Below are 20,712 nucleotides of genomic sequence, written 5' to 3'. Positions count from 1 at the left end.
GTCCGTGGCTTAGGTGGCTGTTTAGTCACGGCTCATGTTAGAAACTAAAACCTAAGTTAGCACCGTCAAGATGACAACTTAAAATTACCTTTTAGATACGGCAGTAGAAAAAGCAAATAGTAACTCAGTTGTTCAACTAAAAGAGACGAAAGAGCACTATAGAGCTGAAATGCAATTTGCAAAGAAACAAGCTTATAATAAATTAATTTCTAATACAAAAGACCAGCCGTCCACAATGTGACAACTAATAAATCACTCAAAAAATTGGTCCCCAAAACCTAGGGTGTTCTCCTACTTTATTATTTAGTAAATATTTTCATCAAATTTACTAAAGATTTACCACGCACAGCGAGTAAGAATGACTTACTTACCTGTTTAAAACTCACTGGATTCTGCTACAGCCTGAACAATTCTTCAACACAAATCATTTACAAACTTAAGACAAAAGTGCAAATAGACGGTGGTTCTAAGAGATAGCAAATAAAAGTCTGTTATCAAGTAATCAAAAGTCATTGCTGTCCTAAAAACATTCAGAGTGTTTTTTTATTGGATCTCGATGTGCGTTTAATTACAAAGTAATGTTCAACTAAAGATGAGAGCAGTGGGCTCTCGAAATATGTATCGGCAATAACTCCATCTTATTTCTACCCCTTTAAATAAATTGCAAAATTCTATTTTGAGTATAACGAACTTCCACTACCTTCAAAAGTAAAATTATCCTGTCCAATATAATTTAGTTCTAAATGGGTCTAAAGCAGATATTTACATACTTTTCACTCAAAAAACTTCCTGAACACTTAATCCAGATCGGATCAAATTTTTGGGTGTAGTTTCTTTATCCTGCTTTATGGCAATGGCGTGATAATTATTTAATTAGAGAATCAGAATTAGAAAAATTTTAGAGGATTTTTAAAACATTCAACAAAAAATAGTTAACTTCGTAATTTTGATATATTTTAATTTCAAAAATGACATCTGTCGACAGTAAACAAATAACGTTGTGAATTGTATTCTAGTAAATTATTATTAAATTATTAATAAATAATTATTTATCTGTCTATTAGACAATGCATTTCATTAAAACAACTCAGAATTACAAAGTTAATTCTTCAAATCTGATGTGCAATATTTTCAAAAGTTTGGTGTAGGGACTTTTGAAATCATTTTTTTCGAGTTCTTCAAAGCCTTATTAACAACGTACCATCGAGCATATACGTCAATTTTTATCACCCTGTATATAATTATTATGAAAGGGCTGATTATCTTATTCACTTTATTCATTTTGTTGTAGAACTGAAAACACAAGGCGAAGGAAGAAAATCGATACAATCATCATTTCAGACTCAATATTCTATATATTTGTACATCTCTGTGTTCGTTGTTTCTCCTCGTTTACAACTGTCTAGTTGAAATAATGAGTATAACAAGCTCAGGTGCTCAACTATCGCAGACATCACGTAGCTTTTTTGCGAACCCTCACATCGTAGTTAAAATACATTTGTGTTTTTTGTTCAATGCAATTTCCATCGACTTCTAATGAACTTTGCGCTGTCGTAAACAAGTCTTATCTCGGATTGTCTCGTTAAAGAAAATTGTACCCTGCATTGTGACCCAGTTTGATATCGTTAAATTATGGTTTCTAGATTTTTGTTGGTATGGAGTCTCCAGATAAGAGAAATAAGAAATGAAGTGGCCAGTCAGAGTAGTTTTAGAGTGGTTCTCAAACAAAATAGGTCGTAATTGGGTAATGAATGTAATGACTAAGCACATGCGACATAACTAAGAACAATATGTTCGTCAATAATGGACAGGAGGTACTCGTAAAACTGTCTGGTTATAGAAAAAGTACCCTTCCTACAAAAAATACATGTACACAATATACATCCTAACTAATAATACTTACACCTTAGACATCTAAGCTAACAGCTGTTGTTTTAAAACAATTATCCCGAAGTCTTCGACAATTTCATTGGGTGTGTTAAAGTAGTGTTTCTGTACATATAGATAATAAATCTGAAATTTAAGAAGTTCAAACATTAATAAACGTGTCATAGAAATTAAGCATTCAACGAAAATTTTATCAAAAAGTTGAGTCTATTACAGTTTTACATTTTTCTGATTTACAAGCTAATAAGGCAACAACACGTTTTAGTAGGTACTTACAGCTTTTTTTTAATTGACAACCATTGCCATCTCCAGATCTCCGCTCCGATTGTTTACGTTCAAAAACCTCAATCAATTTTTATTTAAAAATTATTATCCGGATAGTTTGTTATGTAGAGGTGATCGATATAACCGACAAAAATTATAAATTATGTGCACCATATTTACCACTATGATTAAAAAATAAGATACCTAAACCAAAAAGAAACTTCATATTTTTCTGAATAGTAGACATTTAAATCGCATTGTGGTATCTTATTGACGACTCAGCATTATCAAAAATCGCATGTATAAATCCCAAAAACTGAAATTTCATAAGAAAATCACTCAAATTTGAACATTTTTGAACGAAAATTTAGTTTAAGGAGAAGCACGTTAAGTACGGTAATAATCTAAAAACAGACGATGACCAAATAAAAATCAAGATTGTTATACAAAAAGTTCGTTTGAGGTTATTTTGACTGAAATTCCTTCGCCTTTGAAGTACACACCAATAAATCCCGCTTCTTTGTGCTGTTGAGGTATCATTCTCGTACAGTCTGCGCTACTAAAAAAGGTTATCACACAATTTGGACTTTCTTGCAAAAATTTAAATATCTAGAGCAACATCTCAAGAACGATTTATAAACCACAAGTACAAGAGTGTTATTTATTTAAATGGCGTTTACTAAAAAAAATCAAATTGTTGCTAAGGATGATCACACAAATTTTGCTTAGTGTTTTGTTATCTACATGATATTCCTAACATACGTATAAAATTTCACAACAATGGGTCAGGTAGTTTCCGAGATTATCTGTCTAATCACTAGGCTTCGGCGGTTTTAAGTGATTTACTCCCACCAACTAGTCCGCAGAGGCGTGCGGGCGAACGTAGAACGCGGAGCGCATAGTAGATATACTAGCGAGAGTTGTGCTTGAATGTTAGGCATCAGTGCTTCCTACTTCAGCAATTTGGCAGTTGCTGTTTGGCTTTTGATTGCTAGTGTTTGCTGTCAAGACTTATGTAAAGATATGAGTCCACATCTTCCCTTGTCCCTTGTACATGTCATTACACGTTAGGGTGTGTGGTTGCAGGTCGGGTTGTTTTATGCCAACAATCTGAAGCAGTAAAAACTGTTATTTTAAATTTAAAAGACAATGCCGGTAGCATTGTAGACTGCTAAAATATTCTCAACAAAGCCGATGTAAAGGAGCAATTGAAATATATTGAAGCCCAATTCAAAGATTAACCACACACAAAAACAAAAGTACAAACTCTTTTCAACAAAAATACAGAAAAATCTGGACCTTCATGTATTACAAGATTTGATTTTGACAGATTTAGACGATAATGATCCGTATAGACAACAATTTAAATAGTATTTCGATCATCCACCTGCTGGTAGCGTCGATGTTGAACGATCATTTTCATTATTCAAGGACTTATTAACATCAAAATGCACTCGTCTGACCCATGAAAATGTAGTAAAACCATTGGTAATTATGTATACAAATCATTCACTTTTCTTGGAAGGGAATGGATAAATGATTTAACGGGTAGATATGATAGCGTCTTGCGCTATGCTGTATCTCGGACGCCTATGAAATGCAGTGCGTAGTTGTAGTGGGGGTTATTCGGCGAATTTTAACTTAAAATCGCCGAAGCCTGCTAATCACAGACAGACGTCAGGCAACAGATGACGTTTCATGACTGTTAGTCATAAAACGTCGAAATAACATGAAAGTAGCAATTCACTGAATGGACCCTATTACAATACTTCCTTAGCTTACGCCACAGGAGAACGAAAATAAAAATAAACATGAGCCTAAAGATAACATACACGTCTGATTTGAGAGTCCTCGTTTGTTTATAATTAATGTTTAAATAATTTTTTGAAGTATTAACAATATTTTTGTAAAAATTGATACATAAAACCAAACATTGCGACGTTCTACGAAATAAAATTTGACGAAATTGTTACATAACTGAGTGACAAAACTTCGTTTTAGTATGAAATATAACAAACACAATTTTATCTCATCAGAACGTCGTCTCAAATTTAAAAAGGCTTTTAATATTTACGTAGATTTAGATTTAAAAAAAGAAGTCGCCCGAATCACCTTACGTGGCGGCATTCCCTCAGCCTCCCTACTCAATAAAATAGTACTTTAGACTCCGGATATCCGGAAGAATCAATAACACGTAGCAGGTAAACAAAAGCTGTTATGAAAACAGCGCCAACACTTATCTCGGAGCTTCCCGAAAAGATTAGGGCTAACTCCAGAGCTATTAGTGACCGATATAGCTTATTGATTGCACACCAGGGCTGTTGTCGGAAGGGGTGGAGGGGCCGGAGTTTGCCATGTGTGTGTGAATTGCGGCCAGTGGGAGACTGTTGCGAAAACAACGAATTCTGTCCATCTCTTGATAATAATCAAAGCTGGCCCGCAGACATTGCCGAGTGCAATTAACTTTCTGGTGGCGCTGTTTATTGGAATTTTCCCAGTAAGGAAAAACACCAACTAGTGCAAACAGAGGGCACTATTAGAGTCGTGATTAATCCGGGGAGAATTGGGTGAAATGAATTTTTGGAAAAACAACATTATCAATTTTCAACATTTTGTGAGGTAAGTTTAATAATTATGAACTGAATTAATAAGGAACAAATGTAATAAAAAAAAAACTGGTCGAAGCTTATTTCGATAGAACTTTCCTCGTCGCTGAAATATAATAAAACAAATCCAGCTTTTTTATAAAATTTTGATTATGCGAATTTTATTTTTTTATGAGAACCCTTATAAATTAAAATAAAGATGTGTATGTAACGTTAAAGTAAATGTGAAGAAGCGTGATGGGCGTATGTACGTTCCAAATTAGTTTTCCCTTAACAAAATTTTGTTATGATTTCATCAAAATTTTTGCAAAGACACTATCACTTTGGATAGGTGCAGTATAATACTAATGATAACAGTTTTGTATTCCCAAATTTTCGGAAAAACGGAGTGAGCCGTTCCTGATTTAATCAATAAAATAAATGCAAAGATAAATCACAAATATAGACTCATTATTATTTTCCACATTTTGGATAGGATTTATTTGGCAAAATTTAGAGATGACATCATCAATTCTTTGGGAGGGGATAAACGAATAAATTTTGTTTAACGATGTATCTTGATTACGATAAACCTAAAATGTTTACAAGATTTCAGAGCATTCGGTGTGGCAGTTTCAAATATATATTACAAAATATTGTCATTCAGTTTTGAATTTTTTCCAAAAATTTTGGATGTCTAGGCTGAAAATTTGACACACACCACAAGTGCAGGAATATCTTACTTTATGAAATTAAAAAAAAACTTTTTATTATAAATTTTAGAGATGACGTCATCCCATTGGTGGTGGGGACGATTAGCCAAATTTTAGTTAGTAATTAACCATCTACATGATATTCTTAATAAACATTCAAAATTTGATAACAATCGGTCCAGTAGTTTCGGAGATTATTTAATTATAAAAGTGGATACACACAGATAGACGGAAACGTGACAGCACTTTTTTCGTTCTCTAGAGGTCATGACACGTCGAGAAAATATGAAAGTGGCAATTCGGCAGATGGACTCGATTACTGTACTTCCTAAGCTTTCGCTCGGAAGTAAAAATAAATGAAGTTTACTTCCAACCAATGTACACCCCATTAAAAGAAATATATTAATAAATAAAAGTAAACACTTGATAATACATCCAACACCTATTTTGCTGAAGAAATTCATTTAAAATTTTCACATAATAACTGCTAATATTGGTGAGTACGATTTGGGTTTTCTAGCAGCAGCGGCTCGTGGTCTTTTCGTTAGATGAGGGAACAATTTCGTTTCAAAATCAGCAGGTATTAATTAAAATGTTGGCAATTACTTTTGTTAAAAAACAGATAGTTTATTCGTTTTAATGAAAACACTACAAATAGCTCTGAGTCAGTAACATATCTCTATATGGATACACTTCTCGAATAAAAAACATTTAATTGCTTCACACAAACCAACGAGAAGATGTAAAGACTACAGAATTTGCTTTATTAGCATTAAATATCAATTCATATGATCTAGAGCTGATTTAAATATATTAATCAATTACTTAATTAATAAAGTTCTGCTCAAATTTGGATGAGAGGTTCTAAATGTTTAACATATGTAGGTACATGTATGATTTTTTATGATCATTCTCTGAATTATTGAAAAAATATTTACGCCACTGATCGATATACTACTATACTCCGCTACAACGAACCAACTCACGTAGTAGCACGACGTTAAAGCGCCGCTCTACTGGTCTACTGGACAACTTGCGTCAATTTTAAGTTACAATCCGTTTTCGGCAGCCAACTTTTTAGATCCCTGATGTGAAATCGAAACATAATATAAGAAAAAAACTTCTATTGACTAACGTCATTACATTCACCGTTTTATCACTCATTAGTGATAAACAGTAAATGTTTGATAAACATAATGCAAAAAAACGTATGAAAATGGAAGACAACTATAAAATATAAACTAGAATCGATAAAACCAGTCTAGAACCTATTAACAACAATGGAACTAAATGAGGTTTTTTTTTCAATAAAAGCTAATAATCCCCGGTAGTAAAATATATTATGGCTTTTATTTTAATTCGCGGTTTTTATCTTTAATAAGACTACAAAAAATATTGTAAACAAGAAGGTAATGACAGAAATCTGAAAACTTACTTATTATAAATTTCTTCAGACCTTGACACTGAAATATAATTCCGTGTGGATGTTATTTTCTACTTTGGCAAAGTCAAGAATTATTTATAGTAATAATTATTGTGTCGTTACAATTATCGATTGACTATGTCATCATTTGACACTAACTATTCAAGCCTGCACCGATTCACATACATTTTTCTTTTAGAACTATTATCGATTTGAATATATGTAAAAGTTGTGCTCATTTGTCATTTGTAAGCAGTTAATGTCGATAAAATTATAAATAGGTAGGTATACGTAAAGACCATAACTGACATCTGTGATTAGTTTGTTGAATATAACACAATGTTATCCACCCAATACTGCTTGGCAACTTATTAATGATGGCTTACATTTTTTACAACTTTATGCTTAGGTAAATGTGGCTAATTAATCAGTCCTTTCCTCTGCATTGAGAAGACAAAATCGATGAAATTTCATTTTCTTTAACCGCTGATGCTCGTAATCTGAAAGCACATCGAATTCTTCGAACTATAAACATAAACAGTCGAAGTTAAGCGTGTACTGAGAAATTGAAAATATCTACATTTTCTCCCATTTGTTGCTGCCGAGATGTTATTTGCGCCATTGGTTTTTACGTTATAGAGATTATCGCAAAACGAAAATTGCAAAATCAAATTTTATAATTTATTAAAAAAGCAGAATTTTGTACTTCAAGGACGAAGGAAGTTCTGTCAAAATAACCTACTACCAGTTTTTTACAACCGTTCTATGATCACATTTTTAAACAATTTATTTTAACGTTCAACACCACACAACCAGAACCTGTCCTCTTTTTTACAATGAAGCCTGCAGCCAATTTTATGCGTTGCATTTCTTTCAACGAAATAAATTTCCTTACCGGTTCCTGTTTATTAAATGCCTGTTTACATTTATAGAAGTTAGTTGGTACGAAAGCTATAACTGTATCCTGTCTGTAAAATAATATATTATCTACCGAAATGTCGATTGTCAAGATTTGTCAAAAAATTGAAAAGCAATGAATGTGAAAAGCAATAATGTAAGTAACTTTACCGGTTTTATTTAAACTGTTTAATGCTTGGCTGGCTGCATTTTTAACATTTTTAGGCAATACGTCGCCTAAATCCATCATTTTTCTAATTCTGTTATAGTATTTAACGTTATTAGGCCGATATTAAGCGTATAACAGTCGAGGATAATTGTTTGATAGCCGAGGCGAAGCCGAGGCGTATAAATATTATCCGAGACTGTTATACGGTTTATCGGCCGTATTTCGTTCACTATTTTTCGTCATACCTAATACTGGTTAATTAAAAAAAATACTCATAAAAAATACAAATTCAAGAAACTAATCAGATAGTCTTAACTTTTTATCCATAGTAACGGTATGTTTATAAATCAAAAATAAAATTTTGACATGTTGCGTAAAAATGTAGTTGTTTGTGAAATTCCCGAAGATATTCGCGATGAAGCGGCCTCTGCAAATTTGGATTTATTGCCTCTGAAGGCAAGTGTCAGGTATGAAAAGGAATATCAGAATTTTACAATATGGGGTGAAAAGAGAGGCGTTGAGGGGATTAGTGACGATATTTTGCTCTACTACGCGTCACACTTGAGCAAAAATTTTTCGCCAAACAGCTTATGGACAAAAATTTCTATGTTAAAGACATGCTTGAAATTACATGAAAGTATCGACATTTCTGGGCTAGTATTTGTCATTTTTAGTTACGTCTTATTGCTCAAAAGTTACGTTTGTTACAGAAATGGAAAACTTTTTATGTTCCTGAAACGCAAATCTGAATTTTATAAACCAAAAAGGGCAAAAATCCTAACAAATGAGCAAATCATCAGATTTCTTCTGAAAGCACCAGATGACTACTTTTTGCTGGAGAAGGTTATTTTAGTGTTCTAGTAATTTGTAATTTATTATAAAACGTGATGGAATAAATTTCATTAAAAATAATTATATTTGTAGTCGGTTTTTTAGTAAAACTAATTTTTACTCTTCGAACGAGCGGTTTTATTAAAATTCTGTTTAGATACCCTCGTGTCCCGTACTGCTTCCCCCTCACTGCTGCCATCTAGTTGTAGCGCCAAATTTGAAATTTCAAATGTAGGTGACCACAATTCGGCCAATCCTGACATTATGATCGTCCCGATCATATACACAAAGTAAAACATAAGATACATAACATAATAAGTGACAGAAAACATAAGGTGCTTAAACTTCAGTCACACAAACATCATAAGTTAGTGAAACATAAAATGTTAAAAACATCAGTCACATAAATCCAATACATAATATAACGCCTATATAACATAATGATAAGACGCACATAAGTATCTAAAGTACATAAATCACATAAGTAATTAGGACACATAAAAATCATAAGGGCTTTAGAGATGAATTAGAAAACCCAATCGCTTAAAAGACGGCTTAAAAGACGAACATGTTAGCGTCAAAACTAGAACGAGGTGGAAACAAAACTAAGAAACACAACATTATGAAATAATGAACAAATGAAACTAATCTCTTTGTAACTTATTGAAGCCAAAGCTTCATATTCTCAGGACAACATACTCCCTCAAATGGGATTTGCGTTACTTGGAAACCTTCAACGTCTGTAATCCAATAACGATCATTGCCTAATGACTTCTTCATTTCGTAGGGACCACGATACCTAGGTAAAAGTTTTTTATTAATACCTGGTGTAACATCTATGTTTTTTATCATCACATAATCACCGACATTGTACGGTTTAGGAGGTCTATGTTTTTGGTCATACATGCGCTTATTGTATGCTTGTAACTTTTCATTCTGAGACTGAGCCTTTTCTCGAACCTCGGCTAAGTCATCTTCTTTTTCAGCTTCAGCGCCCAATAAATTTCTTAAAGGATCGCTAGGATCGTTTTGACTAATACCGAACAATAAAACGGATGGAGAATTACCAGTGGATCTACAAAACGAATTGTTAATAGCAAATTCAACTGTTCCCAAAGCTTTCTCCCACTTGTTTGTTAAAATAGTCAATTTTGACAACATTGGCGTTAAGTCTCGATTGATTCTTTCTATCTGACCGTTTGATTTTGGTGACCCCGTCGCGACTTTAATATGCTGAATCATATGTTCTTGAACAAACTTTTCGAACTCATTAGAGGTAAAACAGGATCCCCGATCGGATACAATACGTAATGGTACACTATAGTGCCTAAAATAATTTTCTAACTCATTGATTACTTCACAAGTTTTGGTGCTCTTGACTGCATACAGTTTTACGAATTTAGTGAAACAATCAATGATCTCAAAAATATATCTTTTACCTGTCGAAGTTTTTTCTAATGGACCATAATGGTCAATATGTATGGTGACAAAGGGTTTATTTCCCTTAGGGATATTGTGTAACTCACTCGGCACAGCGCCACCAATTGGTGAAAAGGTGATACATTTCAAACAATTTCGAACATGATTTTTCACTTTTTCTTTAATACTAGGAAACCAATAGCTGCGTTTTAGATACTCCATAGTTTTGTCCACGCCAACGTGACCGAAATTATCATGACACATAGTTAAGATCTGACTTTCCATCAACGAAGGAACGTAAAATAAAAGCTTTCCTTTGCTCTTTCTATACACTAGTCCATTCCTAAGTTCAAATTTTGTACTTTCGCGGATTTCGAGTTCAGACTTAACCTTTTGAATACTCGAATCTAAATTTTGAGAAATAGCTAAATTTTGTTCCAGTGTATTTTCCTCTAGTACTAAAATATTGTTGGCTCGACTTAAAGCATCAACATGGATCATCCGTGTTCCCGGACGATGTTGCAATTCGTAGTCATAATTTTGTAAGAATAGTGCCCACCTAGAAATTCGAACATTAATATCTTTTTTATTCAGAGTAAGCCTAAAACTATCACAGTCTGTGACAATCGTAAAATGTATACCGAAGAGATATATATGAAATCGTTTAATAGCATAAATAGCGGCTAAACATTCCAATTCAAAGCTGTGATATTTAGATTCGGTTTCGGTCGTCCTACGACTGAAATAAAAAACAGGATGAAACTTTCCCGACGACTGTTTTTGAAGTAAAATAGCTCCAAACCCACATGTGCATGCATCGCAGTGCAACTCTGTTTGGGTATGCGGATCATACACAGCTAAAAGAGGATAAGAAGCTAATTGATTTTTTACTTGTTCAAAGGATTCAAGTTCTTTTTCACCAAACCGAAACTCAACATTCTTTTTTAACAAGTCATATAAAGGTTTTGTAAGGACGGAAAACCCATTTATAAATTTTCGAAAATAACTAGCAATACCAAACCTATGAACTTCCTTAGCATTTGTAGGAATTGGATACTGCAAAATTGCTTCGACATTTTTCGGATCAGGTCTGATGCCATCATTGTTTACTAGATATCCTAAATAAGAAATTTCAAACATAAGAAAAGCACATTTATCAATTCGAAAAAGCAAATTGTGTTGGGAGGCTGCACCAAATACTTCTTTCAAAATATCTAAATGTTCTTCGTAACTGTTGGTCGCTATTAGAATGTCGTCTAAGTACAAAATAATTTTGTTTGCTCGAATTAATTTATTGAAAACTAAATTAATAAATCTGTTAAAAACTCTTGGGGCATTAGTTAACCCAAAAGGCATTCTAAGATATTCAAATTGCCCTAAAGGTGTGATAAAACTAGTAAATTTAATCGACGATTCTGCTACACGAACATGATGGAAACCATCCTTAAGATCAAGGGTCGTAAAATATCTTTTGTTTCGAAGTCGATCCAGATTGTCTTCTATCAAAGGAGTAGGAAAGTTGTCTTTAATAGTAATTTTGTTTAATTCGCGATAATCAACGCAAAGCCTTAAATCACCTGTCTTTTTTCTTACCAGTACAATTGGACTACAGTAATCAGAGCTACTAGGTCTAATAATGCCTCGTTCTAATAGATCATCTAACATGTTTTGTAATTTTTCTTTTTCAGAAAAGGATAAACGCCGTGGTCTAAAAGAGATTGGTTGATTATTCTTAACACAAATGTTCATTTCGTAATTACAATCAATCTTTGGCGAGTCATTACATAAATAAAAATTATCATACACTTCCAAAACTTCCACTTTTTTATCATAATCTAAACAAGGATTGATCTGTACTTCTTTGTTACTTTTTATTTCTTCACCTACCTTAAAATCGACATGTAAAATTTCGTCAAAGTTATTTACTTTCTCAAATTCGTTTGAAATAATTTTTAAATGATCTCCTAACGTAAACGTGAAACCCTTGGTATTGAGAAAATCTCTACCTAATATAGCGTTAAAGGACATGGTGCTATTAGGAACTACATAGAATTTTATGGGTAAAACAGTTTCATTAACAAATACTTCCGTGTTAAAAATACCCAAAATATCAAGCTTCGATCCATTCACACCCACGAAATTTAAATTTGGATTTAGACCTTCATTGAAATTATTTTCGGTGACATACCGAACTTTTACAACTGAAATTGGGCTACCTGTATCGATTAATGAATTCAAATTATAGCTACATTCGGTTTGACAATCATCTTTAACATTAATCTTAACGTTTACCATATAGGGATCTTGTGTCTCGGTTGATATCACATTGGTGGTGTTGTCTTCCTTTTTCTTCCCTGGACAATTCCTCTTCTGATGTTCCTTTGGACCGCAATTGTAACAGGAACCCTTTTCCCTCACCGGAATTGGACAATTTGAGGCGAAATGGCCCACACCATTACAATTATAGCATCTTCTAATTATGTTCTGATTTGGAGGGGGTTTACTACTGCCCTTCGCTTCTACAGACCCCGGAGAATAAGTTCCTTTGTTTTCGTTATGCTTTCGGAAACGTTGACCAACAGATTGAGTCGAAGGTGTACGGATCTTTCTAATCTTCTCATAAACTTCAATTTTTTTCTTTAAGTCGACATAAGTTTTAGCTTCATACAGCAAAAATTTGTGTTCAGGATCATCGTTGATACCTTGAATGACATATTCGATTACTGACTCCTCTTCAATTTGACCCTTTGAAGCGAGTTCACGCATCTTCAACAAGTATTCCTGGAGAGATTCTTCTTTTTTCATTTTTCTATTATTCAGCATGCGATGCAGTTCAGCAGTGCTCACCTTCTTGGAAAATTCACTCAATAACCTGCGTTTCAAGTCCTTCCATGTACCCAAATTCCTCTGACTTTGGATAAATAACTTAGCAAGCCCAGTTAATGATTTCTTCGCAAAAACTAGTCGTTGCAGTTCCGACCACTTCATAAGTTTAGCGATGTCTTCAAAGTCTGCGACCCAAGTCTCGATTGCATAATTGTCATCACCACTAAAAGTGCGTACGGAATCTTCGATGTCTCTGAAAGACATGGTGAACGTAGGGACTGCTGCCGCGCCTGCTCGACCATCATCACTGTCTACCGGATCATTTTCGTCGTCCTCGTCTTCACTCTCTTGTTCTTGAACAACTCTTTCTTGTGTAAACAGATCAAAATCAGTCAACACTGAACAAATTCTCTCGGCCACTTCTTGGTGAGTACCTACACAATTCAACCCCAGTAGAAGGCCGACTCCACAAAGTTCTGCGATCGTAAAATTCTGCACTACCTCATCCACTTTCTCATTGAAGTCATCTGATGCGATCTCAAAAGGGAAACCCGTCCATTGACACAGCTTCTTTCTGTTCAACCGACTACCGTCGTCAAAGGCAAGGCCGTATAGCGTACGTACCGATGCATAAGGACCATTCTTAATAGCGTCGTCACACAACTCCACTTCTTGGAGGGTTCTTGCCATCTTCTCCTTTTATGAAAACCGTGATGAGTTGACATAACCTCACGTTTCCCACGTGCTTGACTCTTCTACCATTTATCCGTGCATGGCCGACTAGTATAAAGATTATGGCCTGTCCAAGAGGTACATAGATAAATAATACTACGTAAAATAGAATGCAAACTCGGCTGTAATGCGTGTCCCAGGTTTGTGTCTAGGCTTATGTACCGGCCACATAATAAGAGATAGCACTGATAGCAGTAAAGTATTTTTTTCCAAAAATTACTTGGCGACAACTTCCACAGCCAATTTTAAGAAACAATAAAAAAACTAATGTCATTTATGATTAGTATAAAAGTGTCATTTGTGTGATTATACGTGATAACAGAGCGTAAAATATGAAACTATGCAGTGTTTTGAAATGTCTAAACACTAAAATTATTAAACGCCATCGTTTTCCCAACCCCTACAAATACAACGAGCGTTTTAAAATTTGGTTGGAACGGACAGGGAATCCAAATTTAGGCAAATTAGATCCCACGAAAATATATAAAAATGGATATTTTCTTTGCGATGTACATTTTAAAGAAACGGATTTTGGCCCCAATCAAAAACTTAAAAATACTGCCATTCCTACAATTCAAATTATGCATGGTAAATATTTGTGTGCAAGTGAATGCCATAGATAATTTTTACAATAATTTCAGATAATATGAACGACCCCGAAAGACACACCCATGATCCCGTAAACCCTATTTCTATACCGGATTCTCAAAAATTTTGTACTGAAGTATCTCGAAATTCCAGAGAAACCCTAAACGAAACTTTAAACCAAGAATCTTCTCGAATACTAAATTTACATTCAAATTCTAGGAATATTTCGCGTACAGCCCGTAGAAACAAAATTAAGGTAGCTTCGTATCGCCAACGATTGAAATTATACTCCAAATTTGAAGTAAAATTAGAAAGCAAAATTTTAAGTCAGGATGCTATAAATTTTTGTTTATCACAATTAAAAAGACGAAATGTCAAACCAAAGGGTCGCAGGCTTACCACTGAAGATAAATTATTTGCATTAATGTTTTATAAACAGTCTGGGAGATGTTATAGAAAAATGAGACAGATTTTTGCACTGCCTTCACGTCAAACAATTATGTCTATGTTGAACAAAATTCCAGTAGACGTTGGTATAAACAAAATAATTTTCGACAATCTTAAAGAATCTGCTTCAAAATTAAATAACCAAGATAGAATATGTGCATTAATTTTTGATGAAATGTCCATAATGCCCCACATAGACTATGACAAATATACGGATACATTTTTCGGATTTCAAAATTTTGGATTTGAACAAAATTTACAGATAGCAGATCATGTTCTTGTTTTTTTCATTCGCGGAGTGTTTAAAAAATGGCAACAGCCAATATACTTTGCATTTTCTTTTTCGTCTACAAAATCTTACATATTGACAACTATTATAAAAACTCTGGTTGAAAAAATACAAAATTGTGGATTCAAAATTCTGGTTACAATTTGTGATCAAGGCCAACCAAACCAAGCAGCTATAAATTCTCTGCTAAAGGAGTCGAAACAACGTTATATACATAAAGGGATGGAACCTAAAAGAAGAATTTTATTAGGGGATCAAGAAATTATTCCATTATATGACACGCCTCATTTAATTAAATGTATTAGGAACAATCTGCTTACTAAAAATTTAGTGTGGAAAACAAGCGAGGAAATTTTGGTTGCAAATTGGAAACATATAATCGATGCGTACTACAGTGATCAAACATGTGGAGAATTACGGGCTCTACACAAAATTACGGATCTCCACGTAATTCCGGAAAAAATTCAAAAGATGAAGGTGTGCTATGCGACACAAGTTTTGAGTCACTCAATGGCATCGACTATTACGCTATTGGTTAAATCTAGTAAATACAAATTTAAAAATAATTAACAGATTCATTTACAATTTAATTTTACAGCCGAATGCAGTTTAACACACGAGGCAATGGGAACAGCACGAATTATAAAATTTTTTGACAAGCTCTTCGACAGTGGAAATGGCAGTACTTTTCAACCACGGTGCGGAAAACCATTTTCTGGGGGCGTATTTAAATCTTCTGGTCATAAACATTTTTGGAAGGAAGCTATCAAAATTTTGGGTGATATGTATTTCGTCGATGAGGCCGGAAAAATGGTAGTACCTCCGTGTATAAAAAACTGGATTGCAACGTTAGAAGGTTTTGTGGTTTTACATACAATTTTAGTAGAACAGGGCAGGTGCAAATATTTTTTACCTAGATGTTTAAATCAAGATGTTATTGAAAACTATTTTGGCAAAATCAGAAGTCAAAGAAATCGAGCAACTAATCTAACGGCAGCCCAATTTAAGGAAAGTTTCAAATCTCTATTATTACGCAATTTTTATAGTTCAAATTCAGTGGGCGCAAACTGTGAGAAAACGAACATACCGGATTTATTTCATATTAAAAGACTTGTGGATAAAAACACAAATCAACCTTCAGTAAATGAAACGAGTTACGAAATTTTAAACGTGAATATGTACATTTCAAAACTGTCTCCATATAATTTAGAAAAAGATCTTCATAAAAATATTGTTGGTTATGTGTCTGGCTGGGTTGCGAAAACATTAAGAAATTTGAAGTGTGAATATTGTAAAACCCAAATTTTAAACAATTTTTCGGAAGACGAACAATGTTACAAATTAATACGTATAAGAGAATACAATTGTAATAACAGAAAATTGCAATATTGTAAGTTAGATTTTATAAAAAACATTAACAGAATTTATAATATTTCAAGAATCGTTTTAAACAATTGTACATCTTTCGACAACATCAAAAACAAAATTTCGTTTATAGTATCTCATCATGTCAAATTTTCGTTTCATTGTGAACATAAGGAATTAATTGAAAATGAAATATGTAATAAAATTATATATTTAACAATTTTTACGTTTGTAAAAGGTTTGAATTTAATTTTAAGCGGTCGCGATACAAGAGTTTCCACACATAAAAATGCATTATATCAAAACGCTTGTATAATGTACCAAAAAAAATTAAAGTCAAAAAATCGTAGACAATACTAATAAATTGTATATTATTCTACTTTGTGTTTTTGATATTATTAGTGATAATAAAAATAAAATATTAATTATAAAATATGCAGCAATGACGCATCTAGTAGTTCATGCTTTAGCACCGGCCACAAGGCACCAGGGGGCGTTTATTGAGACCAAAAATCAAGTGGGAGTTTGCATTCTATTTACGTAGTATTATTTATCTATGAAGAGGTACGATACGTGTTGCCATCTATTAATAATTACACTTAATAATTTAGCAAAATTTTAATTTGACTTGACATTATGGGACTTCAAAACGTGTAATGGTGGTTTGTTTCGGTATGAATGCCTTTGTGCCTTTCAAAAAGTGTTAATAATTCTTTTGTCGTTTTTGAATTATTAAAGATGGCAGCACGTATGGTACCTTTGGCATTCCTTTGGACAGGCCATAATCTTTATACTAGTCGGCCATGATCCGTGTAACTATTCCATGAATCAGCACTTCACAAACACAAATCGGACATTGGTCATTCCGATGTTAAGGTCGTTCATCCCACACCTGAAATTGTAGTCGGTTTTTTAGTAAAACTAATTTTTACTCTTCGAACGAGCGGTTTTATTAAAATTCTGTTTAGATACCCTCGTGTCCCGTACTGCTTCCCCCTCACTGCTGCCATCTAGTTGTAGCGCCAAATTTGAAATTTCAAATGTAGGTGACCACATATTGTTAAATAAATAACGTTCACGGCTGTTATTATAACGTCCATGGCTGTTATCAGTTATAATATAACAAGTGATATGATTATTATCGATAATATTTCGAGTGAAACCGAGCTGCAGATTCAACGAGTGCGAAGCACGAGTTGAATGTGCTGCTTCGGTTTCACGAGCCATATCTTCGATTATTAATCATATCACGAGTTATATTCAACATGAGAATATAATAAATGAACACATTTTTTAATAATAGAATTGATTTCGTCGTTTTGAGCTTGCCCCCAACGTTGGCAAGCCATAAAAGACAAAAAAATTTACGAAATTTTTAAATTTGTCAATTTGACAGTTTTTAAATTTAGGTAGCAACAGACCACAATAAGGCAATAAAATTATTATCGCTGTGATAGACATGTAACTAAGGGCATGAACAAATTGTATTGGAAGAAATGGGGTCATGTGATTCATGAATTATATTCTCGATGACATAACTTCCATGGAGACACTACGGATATGATCAAATAACAAAGAGGTATGACGAAAAAAAATGTTTTGAGTAAAAAACAAAATGTAACTATGACACCGAAATATATCATGCAAACGTGATCAAACTATTTATTTTTTAATTCATTTTTGGATAAAATCTTGAACACACCATGGATGTAAACGGTGCCATAACCGCCTTGGCCATCTTAAAATCCTCGCTGACGCTCGGATGTATGGTAGGTATGTTAATAGCCATTTAAAGCCAAATTACAGCCATTAATACTTTGATTCCTTCATTTCCTTTATATTTAAAATCATACTTATATATCTAGGTGTCTATTATAATGTAAAGGGATTGGGGTTAATAAACATAGTAATATTATTATTAACACTCTACATGTTGTGCCACGTAAGTTGATACAAAGGGCTTGAAACTGGTTGTCACTATTTTTGTTAAAATCATTAGCCAATTACTGCATTGGAACCTAAACCGTACACATCAAAGTAAAGTAGCTCTTGCGATCCGTTCGTAGCCCCACAAACCAAAAATTTATATCTAGTGGATCGCAGCGGAATGCACGTCATCGTTTTTCCACAACTGCAGGGTGTCATATATCGTGTTTTTAATTGCCGGAACAAATTCCCATGCTATTTTTCCGGGCCGATAACAGTGTCATCTATTTTGGCGGCTATTTCATCTTCTTTCATTTATTATCTTTATAGAGTGGTCCATTAGGGTAGCTGCGCTCGTCCGTGTCCCAAGACCCAAGAGGCGTCTAGCTGTCACAACACAAGTGATGTATTGCCGTGTCCACGACAGTCCGTTATCCCTTGATAATTCCCACTAAATAAACTACACTTTGCCTTTATAAATATTCAAAGTAGCAGGGATTTAAATTTCGGACCTTTTTCACCTGCACGCACAAACAACTGAGATCTAATGAACGGCCCCAACTTTGAGAAGTCATTAAACGGATTGTAGGACAAAATGGGAGACAAAACTCGACGGATACCCAACTTGTCGGTCGGTCCTAATATTTCCATGATAATGCGAGGGTAAATAATATGGACTTTCGCAAAAGGGTTAATTCGGTCATATACGAGCGGAACAAACGCGGAATTATAATCTTGCAGGACATTATTAAAGGTCATTCATGTTCTGCGTTTTCTTCCGGGGCACCATTACGAGCCGACCTGTACACGCTCGATGAACATGTTAAGGTCTGTCTTAAACGATCAAATCGCAACTGAATACATTAAATCCGTACGTACTCTAGTGATAAGATGTGAACACATCAAATTTTGAAAATGTGTAGATTTTAACATAAAGTTTTTGGCTAAATCTGCATATCGCATATGGTATACCTATAAATTATTACATTAAAGAATGAACATACTCGATATAGTCAAAACACAGGAACGTGTATAGAAAATATCGACATTGTATTCAGTACTTTTCATCTTCTGAATTGCTAGTTGACGTAAATCTGTCCGATCATCTTCTGCAATTAGTAGAATTTAAAATGCCATTGTTACACAACAAAGAAGCAATAAGAGTTATAGGACAAAAAATTCTTACCATAAAAGCAACATTTTCGCAGGAAAATTGGAAACAATTCTATGACAACACAGCTCAAAATTTGTATATACTATAAGATAGGCCTACGTTCAGTTTTGAAAGGGCGCTGTCAACACAGGAACATTGTTGGTTGCCAAGCCAAGATAAATCATTTGAGTAAAACAGAGCTTTTTCACTGAAACTACAGCGTGTTATGCACATGTTAATCAATAAACAAAACCATAAACACGATAAAAATTTTATAAAACAATAACTAAATTTTATAACAAATATTCGAAATGACGACCCCCCTGTTCCAAGCAATAACCAAGTCTGTGAAAGTTTTTAGAAAGGAAACAGAATGATGGAATTCAAACATAATTGAAGAAAATAAGAGATAATTTTACTGAAATTACGTTTTTAATGTCTACGATCGAGAAAACCTGTATTTATAAATCTGCCATACAATTTTCAAAATATGCTCTTGCCGGACATGCGACGATGTGGAAATGCTCCAGCAAAATTTTGCTCCATTTCTCTATTGATCGATAAGCCAGTAATCGAATGGGTAATCAACTTTTATAAGTGTCAGGTAAATGTTTTTTTTTTACATCGCTGCCTACAATATTACCGACAAAAATATCCAAAAATATTATTTTTTTTAAATAATTATCCTTGAATTTAAAGCATAACCTGTATTAAAATTGACAAACGATGACCCAAATTACATCCACTAAAAATTTCAGCTATGAATCTTTAGTCAAACATAAATTAACATGGGTTATAAAATTTAACATGGGAATCCTATGGCCACTTTAAAAAAAAAAAAAGATGCACTGTATGTAACGAAGAAGGAAACTCCATCAAAAATTTAGAGAGTCTTTAATAAGCGTCCTTTCCACAATATTTATTACAAACCGCCGGGAACATATGTGCTTCAAAGCCTTCCAACGATGATCTTACCACTGCCATGTCTGTATATATTTCTGCTCTATACTTATATTTATTGAGAAAATTAAGCAGACTTTTATTAAAAACTGACTTCTATGAACAAAATATTACCAAAATTAGACATAGGAATGATTTGAGAATTGAATTGTTGAACATACCAAGAAACATTCAAATTTTAGCTACAGATGAAACTTCAACTAATTTTGAAATTAACATATTTAACTATGTTTTGCCT

At 33.6% G+C, this 20,712-nt stretch overlaps 1 protein-coding gene across 4 annotated transcripts in view; it reads left to right on the top strand.

Moving 5' to 3' along the window:
- Positions 1-20,712, top strand: part of LOC135134348 (hemicentin-1) — a 718,216-nt gene that overhangs the window by 647,314 nt on the left and 50,190 nt on the right. The gene's annotated exons all lie outside the window — the stretch shown is intronic.

Source organism: Zophobas morio, unplaced genomic scaffold, assembly GCF_036711695.1.
Source record: "Zophobas morio isolate AGI-343-1 ecotype UQ-CSIRO unplaced genomic scaffold, CSIRO_AGI_Zmor_V1 ptg000023l, whole genome shotgun sequence".
NCBI lineage: Eukaryota > Metazoa > Arthropoda > Insecta > Coleoptera > Tenebrionidae > Zophobas > Zophobas morio.
This window is presented reverse-complemented; position numbering and strand designations above follow the sequence as displayed.